Source organism: Xiphophorus maculatus, chromosome 17 (genome assembly GCF_002775205.1).
Source record: "Xiphophorus maculatus strain JP 163 A chromosome 17, X_maculatus-5.0-male, whole genome shotgun sequence".
Classification (NCBI taxonomy): Eukaryota; Metazoa; Chordata; class Actinopteri; order Cyprinodontiformes; family Poeciliidae; genus Xiphophorus; species Xiphophorus maculatus.
In genome coordinates, this window is record NC_036459.1 from 17,998,185 (window position 1) to 18,011,788 (window position 13,604).

The 13,604-nt window shown below is 41.6% G+C and overlaps 1 protein-coding gene across 1 annotated transcript in view; it reads right to left on the minus strand.

Moving 5' to 3' along the window:
- syn3 (synapsin III) overlaps positions 1-10,310 on the minus strand; it is a 103,141-nt gene extending 92,831 nt beyond the window's left edge. Inside the window, exon 1 of the mRNA XM_023350158.1 lies at positions 10,138-10,310. The gene's annotated coding sequence lies outside the window, so the exon portion shown is untranslated. The remainder of the gene's footprint in view (positions 1-10,137) is intronic.
- Positions 10,311-13,604: the final 3,294 nt, after the last annotated feature.

Consider the following 13,604-nt stretch of genomic DNA (forward strand, 5'->3'; position numbering starts at 1 on the left):
CACACACGCACGCACACACACACACACACACACACACACACACACACACACACACACACACACAGCGGCTCTGTTTATAGCCAACCCTGGCAAACACAAAAATCTGTTTTATTAAAAAATACTGAGGTCGCTAATTTCTCTATGAAAATGACTCCATTTTAAAATCTGGTGATTGTTTTTATATATATTTAAAGTATTCAAAAGAAAATGCAGTTCAGGTAGCTAAAATAGACTAGCTAACCTTAATACTACTTCGCAAGGTATTGGCTGGTGCTGGCAAAGCAGCCAATAGAGGAGAGAGCCCCATTTATTTTCCTTGGCAGTGATTGGCTGGACAGAGATGAGGTAGACGGTAAATGTTAGCTTCTGCTGTGGCGTTGAGATGGTGATGAGGGCATAGTTGGTGTTTGAACTATCAAAATAGTCGGCTATTAACTGCCAGTGCTTGGAAATAAATTTAGGACCTAAATCTCGTCAGACCAAGAAAGTTAAAACGAGAAAACCTTAGCGTCACTACGATTTGCAAAACATGTAAAAATGGGAAACTCTCGTTTTCTAAACAAGAAACTTGTCGGTTGGAAGTTTATTTTTACAGTCAGGACTTGTTGAAAAATCACAGGGTCTCACACTCCCTTTCCTCTAGATCAGTGGTTCCCAAAGATTTTATAGTCCCCCTTATGAATTACCATAAAATCCATAGGGTTTCATTGCGCCACCAGGCGGTACAATGAAACTGTACCGCCTGGTGGTACAGTTTTTTATTTTTCCAACTGTGCCCAGTTGAAAAAATAAAAAATCAACTGGGCACATACATCGTTCAACCAGACATAAACCTATACACATATTTTGTTTTTAACTCCACTGAAGTTTATTTCACACTTCAGGTTGCAACAAAACAAACTACAAACCATCTTTACAGTGAAACACTTTTGTGTAATTGGTTGTTTTTTTTGTTAGTTTTTTTTTTTTTTTTTCATCCATACCACTTCCTGCGCCCCCCTCTAGGGGGCGCAGCCCACACTTTGGGAACCACTACTCTAGATGATGTCTAAAAATCCCAAGAGGTTAGCCTTTTTAATATTACATCTTTACTCATTTAAAAAAGATATTTTAGTTTTAAAGAGATATAAATATTGTGATAATGTGTTTTCTTAATCTCATTAAAACTATATTTTTTTTGTTTAAAGGAGAAGTTTGGTAAAGTATACAAATTTATGTAATTGCTAGAGAAAACAATTTCAGACCAGTGGTAAATATGCTAAAGCTACATCAGAATTATTAAGTTTTGGCTTTTTGACCAGTTTCCTTTGTCCGTGCTCGGCTCTGCAGCACACTGTGTCTGTGAAGACGGTTTCTCCTGAAGGTCCAGCTCCAGTTAGTGAAGGCGTCCCGCCTCTGACCATCTGACTGCCCTCAGAGCATTCCGGCTCTTCGGTCCTAGCTTCAACAATTCGACATGACGTGGAATCTGCTCATCTGTGTGAATGCGCTGCCAAATAATTCAGTGACACAAGAGTGATAGCGCGGAGCCGGGTGAGATCCACAGCGACGTTCTTTATAGAGCGTAGGGTTCATATGGAAAGATGTAGTTACATAACATCTGTGATGCAGAGGAGAATCTGGAGCAGATTAGTGAGAACTACAGTGACGCAGGCTTGCTAACAGAGGGGAAGAGGGAACCTTTACACCTGATTAAAACTGAGCTGCTGTTTTAAAAGACGTGGCGTCTCCTCTGCGTTTTGTGGTTAAAGACGGAGGAGGAAGTTGGAGAGCAGCAGAAGCAGGACGAGATAATGGAGGTCAAGTGTTAAATCATCATGACAAGTTAATCACCACCAGTAATTGTTTGATAAGAGTGAATCTAATTTCATTGTCTGCAGACTGGAGACAGAGAACTCTCTGGGTAAAACGTTGGAGCACACCTTCCCTTCAGGGATGGATGTAGTGGACAAGATGGCCGCCTCCTAACGCCATGTCTTCTGATGATTGGAGGAAGAAAATCTTTCAGGTTTCTCCACCATATCTTTGCTTCATGAAGATCTGCCCAGCATCACAAAAATTTGAATCGTTTTCATTCTGATGGCGAGCCATCCTGGCCGAGTCACAGCAAAGCAAGACCGTTCCAAAGTAATCCACACTTTGTTTTTGTTTAGAGCAAATTTTTAAATGCCCCAAAAACGAACATTCGAATTAGGTGTGTCGCCTTCTGCTGGTTTGGAGTGAATCAATCAGTCTACACACAGCATAATTTCATCAAATGCTGACCATCCTTACGGTTCTAATAAACAGGAAGTAGAGGTTGCTAACTAGCTTGGACCACATATCTCAGAAGAATAGAGGAAATCCTGCTTTTCAAGCCAGAGGTTTGGTGCGTCTGGTAAGGCACAAACCCACTAGTGGATGGGAGCGTTCGCTACATCAGTACGGAAAAGCCAAAACATTTTTAATGAATACTTCAAACTGTTGATGGAAACACATCAGCTCTCCAGCTGTCTACTAGGAAATCCAGAAGGAAAATGTCTGACCATCGTCTGACCATCAGTTTGTCACTTGAAGCCCAAACAAACTTGTTTTATACAGCTGGATAATAATGCAACACACACCAGCAAATCCTCTAATCAATTAAACAATTTTGCAAAGTATGGGTCTAAATTCCTCCACAGCGACATAGATGGTAGTTGACGCAAATGCTTAATGGTAGCTATTATCACCAGGAGAGACAAAGCCAGGTACTGGGTTTTGGTTGAGGGGGGTGAGGGGGGGCTACCTTTTCACATGAGGTCAAGGTTTGAACAGTTGAAAACTACATTTGTATTTATGCAGTTATCATGTCCTGCTTTTAAAACTTGTAAGGCCAGAGATCTTTAAGATTGACAAAAGCATTTGAAAAAAAAAAATCTCTTCAATCCCCAGTGTGAGATGATTGGATGGTGGGATGAGAGATAAATTGCAAGCATTAAAAGCAAGTCATCAATAAGGAGACTAAATGCCTGAGTTGTGAAGTGTGGAGAATTGCAACATAACTCAAGATGACAAATGTGTGTGAGTCACGCTGTGTACTGATATGAAGGAGCTTTTGACACCCAGTTCAATGCTGACAGCTTACAACTGAGCCCTGAGTATAATGAGAATTATCCAGACTGCCACCGCAGCCAATCAACAAGCCTCTGAACAATTTAAAACTTTTCTATTCAGATTGTCACCTAAATGCTCAAACTTTATCCGACACACATTGTCGGATGCGTTAACGTTCAACATAACAGCAGTTGGGTTGAACAATTGGTTCCCGTCACAGAGAGTGACATCGTCTTCCCATTTTGGCTGATCCGTCATAAAGCTTATAACTTGAGTCAATTTAGAGGAAACTGCAGGAAAACAAACAGAACAGCTGAAAGCAACAATTACAATCACGGGGACTGTCAGTGTCGCCATCAGAGTGATAGAAAATCACTATCATTGCTCCACTGGCACTTTCTCCTCTTCCTTAACACCCCATAAGCTGCTTTCTGCCGGAGCTGGAAGCTGTTAAAGCCGCTTCGTCTTTGCCTCTCGGCTCTCGCTGCTGAATATTCACAGTGGGAGGAAGCCACAGGAGGCCTTGCTGCATTACAGCTAACCTTGTAGCAAGCAGAAGCTTTAGCAGCCTTTGTCAGCAGAGAATGAACGGTGGAAAGAGGACAAGTAAACTCTCTATTGGATTTAGGTCTCAACTTTTGCTGGAGAACTTTAATCACACCATTATGCTCTGATCTAAGCCAGTCTTTCTCAAATTGGAATTTATGTCTGCAGGAATAGTTTTCAGTTTCTCGGTGTGAGCTGCAGAACTTTTATTGTTTTTAGAACACCATTATGTTTCGTAGCTTATCGTAACCGCCAAGGTCTGTTTGTGATTTCCATGTGTTTGACATTTTTAAAATGTTTAAATAATTCAGAATGTTCCAAGTAGACTTGTTCATGCTTTGTTGTGACCAGCCACATTTACAAAACAGAACCACCCACCCACGCTTTGTATAATTTTTTTTTTTTGTTCTTCACATCCTGCCTGTGAATCCGTTAAAAGTAGCACATAACCCCAATGGCTGCTCTGTGAATTTGCACATCGAAGCCTGACAGTCGTTGATTAGCCGGCAAGAGCAGCACAATGTCCATGACATCCTCCAACATGGACTGTTCCTGTGGCGGAGTTTCGCTTTCTGTTATTACACTGTGACATGCTAGTGGAACATGAAGTGTTAGATTATAGCAGCGGGGTAAATATAGCTCTAACATGGTAGATACTTTTTACTTTTCCTGACATTCTGAGCTGACGGAGCCGGTCGGAGCGAAGGATCGTCGGCAGGACGGCGGGTCAGAAACAGGCAGAGGAAACTGAGGAGAAGTGGGAAGACAGCAGAGCCTGATCCAAAAAGAAGAGGAGGTGGTAGGAGCCTGCCCCTGGGCATTATGGGAGATTATTAATAAATGTGTGGGGCCCGCTGCCAGATGGATTATCACGACAGTTTCTATTTTGGAGTTTTACAGAAAGATCTTCTTCGATTTAGAGCTTCTGTAATCACCGCAATTACATTTAGAGAGCAGATACCGCCACCGTGTAAAGAGACACTGCAACCTTTTTCCTTCCCGTCTGACATTAAAATCAGACTTTTGCTATTTTAGGTTAACTTATGTTACCGAAATTCTTTGTATTTGTTAAATATCAAGATAATAAGAGTGAACTACTACTTTTATTCGAATTCAGAATTTTACGGTGTTACTTTGCCTTTAAACAGTTTGGGGTTTTTGTCACAAAGTGCTTCATATTTTGCCGTATTTTCCAAATGAAGAGACTCCGACCGTAAAGGTAAACTTCAGACCGACAGAGTGCTTCTGCAGTCACTTGGCAGCCCAGGTCTTCCTAGATTTTTACTTGGAAATCAAGGCCAGTTGGACCTCAGAGTAAGACACTGACCTCATGTCACCACGGTGACGTCAACAACATGACTCATCACCGTTTCTCTGCTTTAATCACACAACTACTGATATTGCACAGAAAGAGAAAACGGAGACAAGAAAACTAGGAGATGCTGCCCAACATTTGATCTAAAAGAATCTGCTGGCCTATATTTTCATTGAACACTGATTGATTACTAAAGGAAACAGATTGTAATGACAGGACCAGGAGTATTCAAGGTTTTATTTTGCTGTGTTACATTGCCAGTATTTAGGGCAAGTCGGTCGTGTGTTGACTGAAACATCTGCACACCGCCTCTACTCCTCTTATGTAATCATTGTTTTGACAGCTATCTTAATGAGGGATTATGGCTGTTTTCTAAATCTGCATACTCATGACAGGTATGACTGTGATATTCATTTTTATTCATTTCAGCCTTTGTCCAATGAAACGCCATTGAATTGGGGTTTATGATGTTCCCTCTTCAACCATCCAATTTTTGTAGATTGTTGCTGAAGATTTGGACACACGTAGCCAGAACATCATGATCTGGCTACGTGAGTCTTACTCTATGAAACGATTTGAGACAGTCGGGAGTAAAAAAAAAACAAAAAACGATGAAAGCTGGAGCAGAACGAGACCCTGAAACAGTAATACCTCATAACTCTACGACAGACTGGCATAAATCTTATGAATGTGAATATGTTGACCCGGGAAAGTCCTCAAGGCAAAGGGTTTGGACTTTTTGAGATGCTGTATGGTGATTTGTATCTGTAAGAAACCCCTTAATCTTCATTGCTGAGATTCAGGTGAGGAACATCATACTGTTGTATGCTGGTTTCATGACATGCTAACAGATCCATAGCCAGGTAGCTGAGATGATATTCCACATTAGCATATTCTAGGTGACATCATTGTTTTTTGGCAAACTCTGCTGATCAACCTTATTTGCTTTTGCCACTCCTCTACATCTCTGCCTGGACAGAGAGACGTTTGTGTCGAGGATATGATCCATTATGACCAGTGGAAGAGACGGTTTCACCTTCCTGTTCCTCTTGCCACTCTTTGGCGGCGTCTGCCTCCATGATGCCGCCTTTCAAATCCTCCGGGATTTGGGGTTGAAATTCTGGTATTTTTTATTTTAGTTTTATATTTTCTCAACAGCAAATATAAAGGGTGCATTCACACCAGCCCTGTTCAGTTTGCTTTAATTGAACTCTGGTTCGTTTGCCTGGGAAGTCCGATTTGTTTGGGAAGGCGTGAATGCGTAATCGAATTCTGGTTTCGGTTCGACTGAAATGTCAATGCTAAGCAGACCGAAAATTCAGTGAAAAAGATTATAGTACAGGGCATTCTGGGTAATTACAGCCAACACAAATGTGCATGTCTAGCGCTGGCAGGGGAAATGTCTTCTTGTCTTTTACCAAAGACAAGAAAGAAATCCTACAACCACTAAAATCTGATGCCACTCCATTTTTGTTTCCATTTCATAAAGAAGGAAGTTGAACTCCGGGTCTTCAGAGGTTTTTGTGTCATTTCCTTCAGTAGTTCTTGTTGCAGGGCCACCACTGGCGCCACCAATGAACCGTTTTTCAAATGGTTCATTTGACACACTGCAATGTGAACGTGAACCGCATCAACTGAAAATGGAACAAATGTTGCAGCTTTCACCAATCAAACCGAGTCCATCTGATTATCAGGTAGGAAAACATCCTAAATCACGCACTTGTGAACCAAATATGTCCACAGTGAATGACGCAGCATAAATGGTCAACTTCCTCCTCCGTGCCTTCGTTCATTGGTGTCTGGTTGCTGCAGGGGGCTCTGTGGAAGCCTGCTGTTTCTTTTAATGAGCCGTGGAAAACTTGTAAAACACTCGCTTGGGAGGACTCTATTAGACGCAGGGTGTTAGTAGTGCACTAAAACGGAGGCATGGTGTGCAGCTATTTTGGCTTCACTGACATTTTCAACAAAACAAGAAAAACAAAACTAGTTAATAGGAATAAAAAACCTTTCCAGCTCATGTTTTTTTTTGTTTTGTTGTAAATGCGTGCTCCGTTCAAAGCGAGAGCAGCAGCCGGCAGTGATGAGAAAGACGCCGCTCAACTGTGAACCATCGTCGACTGCAGAGCCAGAACAAGCTCTGCGACACGACAGAGCGTCTCCTGCAGCACCGGCAGGCCGGCGAGGCGAGGCGTCACAGCCGAGTCCCCACACAGTGACCTCCCAGCACTTCACACAGCAGACGCCACATTAGTTCAAACACACACACAGTAAAAAAACAAAAAAAAAAACACACACACACTTCTGTCTCCCCGCCTGCAGGCAGAGGACTGCTGTAGTCATAGGAAAGCTTCATTAGGAACCAAAAAAAAAAGCCTCTGATTAAAAGTGAGGGCTTTTAATCAGAGTTAGAATATATATTTTTTTTTTTTAAAAAGGAATTCTCTACTAGATTAGTGGAAGATCTGCTGGAGAGGCTTAATTGCAGGTTTTTTAGGGAGTTGAGTTTAAGTCGATGATTCTGAGACGTCATTGAGGAAAATTCTGGCTTTAAAAAGCAACTTTCAAAATTAACTACTTAACGAACCACATAATGTAAAAACAAATATGCATTTGTAGTAGAGGAGGGCATTTAGTGCATCATCTATAATTTATTGCAAAGAAATTCTAGGAACTTAGATTTGTTGTAGTCTTGACAGAATTAAATTTAAACTAACTGACCGTTTTATCAGAGATGTTATTTTTACTGCTTTCTGCACCGTTTGTCCCACGAGAGCGTCAATGAACATCAGCTGCTGCGTGCAGCTCGGTGATGTAACGGCCGTCCTGGAGAAGCCGGTTTGAAATGGGAACGTTTTCCAGAAGCGGCGTTTTTGTGTTGCCACCAATCAGTGGCATCGGCAGAGAATGTCCATGGAGTGGACAGACGAGGCCGAGACAAATTGTAGGCGAGCACGGCTAAAAAAAAAACACATTCATGATTTATATGTATATATATTTAAAATATTGTATATTTATTTAATGGGTTTTACATTTATATCTTCATAAAACAGCACTGTAAGCCTATGAATTTAGGCTCAAAAGTTGATTTTCTTGGAGGGGGGAGCAGCAGGGTGGCCAGCATTTTTACAGAAGGGGCCATAATAGTGCTACAGTATATGGTGATTAAATCTGTAGTGCATATTATCCACTCTTAAATTGTAGTATCCCAACTTATCCCGGCTGGTTGGTCACTTTTTGGGATTAAATTTGGACAAAAAGGGTTGGTTTGATTTCATAAACTCCTCCTGAAGCCAGAAGCCTGTAATCATTAGCTGTAGGCCCCACCCCCTCACACACACACACACACACACACAGACACACACACACACACACACCGCGCCCCGTCCTGCTGGGGAGCATCTGCTGGCTCAAGTGTAGATAACTGGTTATGAGCAGAACATTCCTCAGCCTCCTGATGGCCCCATTAATATTTCATGAGTGACTTTGGGAGTATGACATCATTATCAGCAAATATTAGACCTGAGCACCCAGACTGAGTTCAGTGTGCGGCTGCAGCGAAACTCTGCAGAACAGGTTGGAAATCGACGTTTTTTTGGCACCATGGAGTTACATTTACATAGATTAAGCAAACACGTCCAAATTTAAACGAGTCAAACTGAAAAAGTTTTTTGTTTTTTTTTTAAAAGTTCTAAGGCAGCTGAAAACATATATATAGAAACAGATCTAAATAAAAAAAAATTCAATATCAAAAGATTCAGGATTTTTCTTATTTTATAAAGTGAAATTTACTTATTATTATTATTATTTGGTGATTTTAAGGAGAATCCAAAGTGCAACAGGACAATTTGATGAAGACAGTCCAAACAGAAGAGAAGTGGGGACAGGTGGAAGGGGCAGAGCAGGATAGACGAGAATCCAGGTGAGAACAGATGCACACAGAGGTAACCAAGGTAACGAGGAACAGCTGGAACTAATTGCAGAGGACAGACAAGAGCTGAAGAAACAAAAACAAATCAAAATACACATAAATAAAAACCCAAACAGTCCAGTAACAGCATCAACACTGAAGGCTGTTAACAACATTTAGAAATGACAGACAAAAAATACACAATATTTAACTTCTGCATTTATTGAGCTACTCTGATTAGCTGTAAACGTCAAAACTTCTGTAAAATCAAAGAGAAACGAGATGAAAGATATTCACTTCGAGTAAGACGCTGACTGCGCACAAACGCCCAACAAAAACCCAGTTATGAAGAAAATAGGATAATTGTAGTGGCTGCTTATTTGTAAAGCCACTATATTGTTCAACCAGCTTCTTCTTTCTTTGTTGACGTTTGTTAGCTTATAGCTCTTAGCTGGCGCGTTTCTGTCCACCGATGTGCTCTTGCGCATTAAAGAAGTATTTACTAGTCCACACAAAGTCTGATGAACGACGAACTTTACTTTTCTTCGAGCAGACATTGCAGAATAATTCTGTAATCTTGAACAGCATCCCGCATTTAACGGTCAGAAACTGTGTAGAGTTCAGTTGACCACAACATTCAATTTTCTTTCTGGACTAAGTGAAACAGCATTTTCATATATTTTCAATTTCGTCCTTTAGGAGGCGCTTTTCTACAAAAAACATGCTGTAATAAAACCTTATTGTTAAGAAAGTATCTAAATATGCAAAAGGCAAAACAATATTACAAACTGACATTTTTGGCTCTTACAATAAAAATCGGAATTATTCCTTTAAGCTGCCGCATCTCGGCACCAAGGGGAATCCACTGCAGCTCGAAGAGTCAAATATTCCTCCAATGAAAAGAAAAGTGACGTTAGGAGGATTAGAAGTGACTTTCTGAGCTGGATGAAGCAGCAGCAGCAGCAGCAGCAGCAGCAGCAGCTCACCGGGTCACGGTGGTGAAATGGATCCATGCCCCCTCCTCCCCTCTCCTTCCCTGCGCTCCCACCGGAGGGGAGTGTGCGGGACTGTGGGCTGCGGGGCCACGGCGGAGGGAATCCCCGCACTCTCCGCCTCAGACAGGCTAAGCAGAACCCAGAGTCCCTGAACGCGTCCCGGCCAAGCAGAAGGCTGGTTCCAGTAAAGCACGCTTCTCTCTCCAAACAGCAAACCTCGCGACAGGAAGCGATAAAACACAAAGGCTGCGAACAAAGAGGCGGTGCGCGAATTAACTGCGCAAAAACGCGCAATTTACCTGAGCGGCTGGTGAAGATGAACAAGTGTTGGATGATGACCCTTCTTCTTCTTCCTCGGATGATGCTGATGATGCTTCTTCTTCTTCTTCTTCTTCTTCCTCGGATGATGCTGATGATGCTACTGCTTCTTCTTCTGCTCTCCGATCCGTGGTCCTCCTCAGCTTGTCAGCCAAACCCCTTCCTCTCTCCCTCTCTCTCTCTCACACACACACACGCCCGCGCACGCCGACACACACTCTCTCTCGCTCTCTTTCTACAAGGGATGCTGGGAACGTGACGAGTGTACTGGATTCATTACTGCAGTCGGTTCTCGCAGCTGATTGGCTGATGGATTAATTAAGAAATTTAAAGCAGAAATCAAACACGCTTCTGTATGAACGGGCTTTGTGTTTTATCGGGATTCTATGTGATTGACCAAGACGAGATTTATGAAAGTCAAATAAAAAACAATGTTATATATATAACATTGCATATATATATAACATATATATATATATATATATATATATATATATATATATATATATATATATATATATATATATATATATATATATATATATATACAGTACAGACCACAAGTTTGGACACACTTTCTCATTGAATTCAATGAGAAACTGTGTCCAAACTTGTGGTCTGTACTGTATATATATATATATATATATATATATAAATCACAGAGATCTTTTTATGTTTCATGCTTCTTTGCTGGAGACACTGAGCTGAATTTAGATCTGTACTTTGACTAGGCCACTTTATCACATGAATATGCTTTGATTTAAACAATGTGGCTGCATGTTTTTAGCAGCATCTTTCATTTCATAAGCTCTGACTAGATTCTGTCATATTTTATTTACAGCTGATGGAAAAATTATATTTTACATTAAAATAGGACATCAGAGCAGTAAAATATTTATTTGGATACAGAAATGTGAGCTTAATAAAAACATGTTTTATACTTGCTTAACGGTTGTATTTTATTCACTGAAATATATATACAGTATATATGAAATTTCTTATTTTATCTCCACTCCATGGTGAAGCATGGTGGTGACAGCATTAGGCTGTGGGGGAATAATTGTTCAAAAATACTTTCTTTTTTCTCAAGAAACAGTGAAGAACTCAAACCATGCAAGTATCTTCAAATGGATCTGACGAATCTGAGTAAGCTTCTGACTGAAGACTGCTATGAAACGCTAGCAGCTCAGTAGAAACGTCCTGGATGATCCCACCTCTGCTAATCCACCTCATTTGCTTTTGATGCACCTCTTTAAATCTCTGCCTGTAAATTCAAGAGTTCTGAAGATAATTCAAAGGTTTATTGTTAAATGGTAGAGCAGAGCAGGTTTCGGTGCATCAGGACAGTGTAAATGCACCGAGTGCATTTGGATGCCGACACAGATCTTATGATGTGACAGGAAACGGCAGACTTTGACCTGAACATGAGAGCCAGGTGAATCTTTGGATGATTCATGAAAAAGCAACAAAGCTGCAACCCGGTGGGAAAATGAAATGATTGCGGAATCCTTTTCTATTTGCATTAGATGTAAATATGTGATAACTGAGCCCAGGCATCACTGATGTAACCGGCGGCAACTCCCAAAGTTTTAAACTGTGTCCTTTTTTACCTCTGGATTCTTACGGCCCATGTAACATGATGACCGGAGTCTAATTACAACCAAAGCATCACAAACACGAAGAAGGGAATGAATGAAGGGAGACTGAATGACAGCTTCAAAGAGTGATTCCAGTTTTTACCCGGCGCTGCAGCAGCAGCAGCAGCAGCAGCAGCAGCAGCAGCAGCAGCAGCAGCAGCAGCAGCAGCAGCAGCAGCAGCAGCAGCAGCAGCAGCAGCTCCTGCATTTTTGATTTTCTGCTGATTCATTCCAGATTCCAGCTTTTTTGTTGTTGTTGTTTGTGTCTCTTTACAAATGCATTTTGCTGTACAGATGCATTTTGCTGTACAGATGCATTTTGCTGTACAGATGCATTTTGCTGTACAGATGCATTTTGCTGTACAGATGCATTTTGCTGTACAGATGCATTTTGCGTGCGTCTGGGAAAAACGAGAAGAGAGGAAGGGGCAACCGTCCACAGAGCAGCACAAACACTGACGTCACAGCAGCATTGTCAGGAAGCGTCGAATTTCATGGAGTTCCCTAAAAAAAACAACATCCAGAGCCTCTGAGTAATTCAGTCGAAACGTTGTAACTTAATGAATCGGATAAAATCAGGAATTTTGATTTAGTAAAAGTGGAGGGGCTAGTTGACCTTTAAACTTTAATTAATATCTTCAAAGTCAAAGCAGCATAAACAAAAGTTTTTGCTACACAAACGGAGTCGAGTTGATTGGCACCAATTTTGTCTGATTTGAAGACGGATGGAGGGGTGAGGGTGGGGGGTCTGGTTGACCTTTTATGACCTCTGGAAACATTTCTTAATATATTTAAAATGATATGAGAAACAGCACAAACACTTGACATGAATTTTGTCTGATTTGTAGAAGGTGCAGCGGGGGCAGATGTTTGTAATTCACAGAACTTGTTCCTAGATGGGGATTTTTAAACAGCATATCTAAAAATTATTGATAATCATGTAAAATAGTGAAACATGATGTTGACAATATATTCACAATCATGCATAGAGTGGAAAATTAATATTTTTTCCATATTCAGCTTTTTATGCCATACTTCCCCAAGTCTGAAAACACCCAAGTCAACCCAAATCAATTTCACTGCTCGTCTAAACTCTCCCAGGCTGCCTAGCAACCCGTCTTCTGTGGGCCTCAAGTGGTTTGGTGTAAATCTGATGTGGCTCCTTAATAATCAGCTGATCAACAGACACATTACTGATCTACCAGAACTGAACCGGTGACCAAGGAGAGCCGTCACACTCATGGGAGACAGTCGGGACGGCCCAGAAACGAGGACAGGGCTCTCATTTCACGAACTCGTTCTTAGCCGGAAACCGAAACGGTGAGGTTTGTCATCCGACAGGCTGATGATGTGATGCAGGGGGAAGAGAGGAGCTAGGAGACCCACGCAGCAGCAGCCACGTCGCGCGCACGACAGGAAATGGCTGCTCAGGCTGTTTAATGTCACTGGATATTTCCTGCCATTGGAGGGGGAGCTGTTACGTCCTGCGGGGCACAGCTGCAGTTCCCACTGGGAAGCTCCATCTTAATGGGCTGCAGAGGCATAATGAAGAAAACGTGATGCGGCGGACATGACGGCCCAATACATCCACCCTCCACCGACTGTCTGCTTGTGATCCTGTCTACAGTCACGACCGTTCGTCTTCATTTGTATGAAGGAAACACAGAGAGCTCTCAAATACCGCAACAGGAAGGCCAGGCACGTTTATTTACACAGCACCTTTCAGCCAACGACAACTCAAAGTGCTGGGAAGATAAAAACTAATTAGACAGATTAAATTTAGTCAAGTTTGAAAAAAGAAAACTATTTCA